Below are 2,576 nucleotides of genomic sequence, written 5' to 3' on the forward strand. Positions count from 1 at the left end.
GGAGAAAATTACAGCAAATTCAGCCCCAGTATCTTATAAAAAATATTGTATGTATGTTTCTCCAAACAAGGCACAATCTGGCCCACAAAAATGATCAATAGAAGTATATAAGTAGATGGATTTATTTTAAAATAAGTGAATCTAGTGGTCCTGGGGGGAAAAAAAAGAAAGCAAACCTTTGAGCAAAGAGATGACTTAAGTGTGTCAATTCATGTGAAAACTGACACTACTTCACAATAGATGATCCTAGAAGAGAAGGTGTAGACCTTTATTTAGCTAATTTGACTGGATAGAAGGTCGGTCATACACTGTGATCAGCAAATCAAAATGTAAAATGGAGTGATCTGAAACACTAAGGGATCTGTTATAAGAAGGGATAATGTCCACATTCCAAAAAGTATCTTCTAGTACATCCAAGATCACCTGTGTTCCACAGCTGTGACTGAAAATCCATCTCTCCCTGGTCCTCTGTCCAACTCCTTTTCAGAGTGAAAAATACAAGCCTGAGAAATGCGGTAGCAATACAGATTAGTATTTCCTCTGAATAAGCATATCTCTATCATTTTGAATACCCTGCATGAATGAGTCGGTGTGTGTTGTCCATGCTGGATTCTACCATCTACCCATCTTGGCCTTGGTCAGATGGTATTGCATCTGTGGGAAGACAAATAGAACCTTCTGAAAAGGTGATGAGGACAAAAATTGTCTTGATCCTCATGTTTCAACCAGAAAAAGAATGTTCCTGCTTGCACTTTCTAGCATTTTCTTGAGTATTTCTTCAAAGTTATGGATAGAAACAGTCCCCTCAAGGAACTACGTGAAGTGAGAATGCCAGTCATGTTTCTGTTGGAAAAACAAAACAAAGGAGTGTTAAGGAAAGCCAGAAGCTGCTTCTTGTAAGATCTGAAAACATCTTGGTTTTGCTGCCTTGAGCAGAAAAAAAAATTATTAACTTATTTATTGAAGTAGGTGCAGGACATCTACTAGCCTTCCTCTGCTACTTCCAGTGAACTTGAGGCTGTAGCATTCACATCATAAGATTTTTATTTTTTTTCCTAAATATAAGAGAGACAAGTTAGGAACAAATCAAAGGTATTTATGATCTCATGCAAGTCCGCTGCAGGAAGAGAGAGAATCTGAGATCATATCCCTTTTCTGTGTGCCATATCATGAAACGGGCCAAGTTTGGGCCTGGCTTCATACGAGTGTCCTACCTCTTCATCTTTCTATCTGTTTACACATCTAAGAGCATGCCATAAAGCAGTGCCAGATCCTGCCTAAAAGATCCCCTGGCCACTATGCCAGCAGGAATGGGGAAAATATCAAAACAGAAGGGATGGACAGTGAAGGTGTCTTGCATTACGTGTAGATAGAGCACACTCCGGACCAGAAACCATCTTTGTTTGACATGGGCATACTGGAGTGACTCCAGTGTAGGTCCACTAAAATGCTTCAGGGCTTGGAGCATGTGGCATACCAGGAGAGGCTAGGAGAGTTGGGATTTTTTGAGAGAGGTTTCAGAGTGGAATCAGTGTGTGTAAATGTGTATCGACATGTGGAAATACCTGATGGAAGGGAGTAAAAAAAGGGAGACAGACTCTTCTCAGTGGTATCCACTGAAAGAAAAAGAGGGAGTAGGTCCAAACTGAAATACATGAAATTCCATTTAAAGATGAGAAAAAAATCATTTTCACTGTGCAAGTGTTAAACACTGGAACAGGTTGCTGAGGGAGATTGTGGGCTCTTTGAGATGCTTCAAAACGCAATTTGGCACAGCCCTGAGCAACCTGCTGTAGCTGATCCTGTTCTGAGTGGGGACACTGTACCTCCAAAAGTCCATTCCAACTTAAATGAGTCTTCTGTGAAAGTCTGAGATACGTTCTGGGTACTATATAAAAAAAAAAACAAACCACCAAACAACAAAAAAAAGAACTCTTATTTTACCTATTCAGTAGTGTACAGGAGTATAGCACTTCACAAATTTCTGAACTATGACCCTACCATACAAGGAGCTTGACTCAGGTGAAATATTTTGTCATATCTCAGTGGTTTAAACAGATGATGAGAGATCAATGTGTACAGTGTCTCAGCATCTGCCCCTGAGCCCCTCTTTGGGGTGTTCCTCCTTTGCCAATGTTCCGTATAACAGCTTGACCTAGTTGGGTGCAAGTGGGGCTCCCTGCTGGGTCTAACAGGTACTTATGCCAGCTAGGTCTGGACAGGGCGTAGGTGCTGGTTCCTCTCTGAGGTTTGTATGTATCAGCTGGTTGAACAGGAGCCAGCAGTGTGCCCAGGTGGCCAAGAAGGCCAATGGCATCCTGGCTTGTGTCAGCAATAGCGTGGCCAGCAGGGACAGGGAAGGGATCTGACCCCTGTGCTCGGCACTGGTGAGGCTGCACCTCGATGAGTGGGTTCAGTTTTGGGCCCCTCACCCCAAAAAGGCCATTGAATGACTCGAGCGTGTCCAGAGAAGGGCAACGGAGCTGGTGCAGGGTCTGGAGCACAGGTCTGATGGGGAGCGGCTGAGGGAACTGGGGGGGTTTAGTCTGGAGAAGAGGAGGCTGAGGGGAGACCTC

The sequence above is a fragment of the Athene cunicularia genome (genome assembly GCF_003259725.1).
Source record: "Athene cunicularia isolate RWA chromosome 1 unlocalized genomic scaffold, athCun1 chr1_part1, whole genome shotgun sequence".
NCBI classification, from domain to species: domain Eukaryota; kingdom Metazoa; phylum Chordata; class Aves; order Strigiformes; family Strigidae; genus Athene; species Athene cunicularia.